The following is a 353-nucleotide window of genomic DNA, read 5'->3' on the forward strand; positions in this document are numbered from 1 at the left end:
TGAGTGACATAGCGGTATGACCCATGATGACATCACTGTTGATGTGTTTTGTCTGCAGGCTAAAGGAGGTCCCAAAGGACCAGTAGGAGACCTCGGATCCAAGGTGGGGCTCACACACACACACACACACACACACACACACACACACACACACACACACACACACACACACACACACACACACACACACACACACACAGACACACACACACACACACAAACACACACGCACACACACACACACAAACACACACACACACACACACACACGAAGACCTAAAGACTTTTGTTAGCTCCCCAGGTTAATGCCTAGGATTGAGCTCAGTGTGCTAACCTGGTCATCATAGCTAGTG

This window comes from Oncorhynchus nerka, unplaced genomic scaffold (genome assembly GCF_034236695.1).
Source record: "Oncorhynchus nerka isolate Pitt River unplaced genomic scaffold, Oner_Uvic_2.0 unplaced_scaffold_4321, whole genome shotgun sequence".
In the NCBI taxonomy this organism is placed as follows: domain Eukaryota; kingdom Metazoa; phylum Chordata; class Actinopteri; order Salmoniformes; family Salmonidae; genus Oncorhynchus; species Oncorhynchus nerka.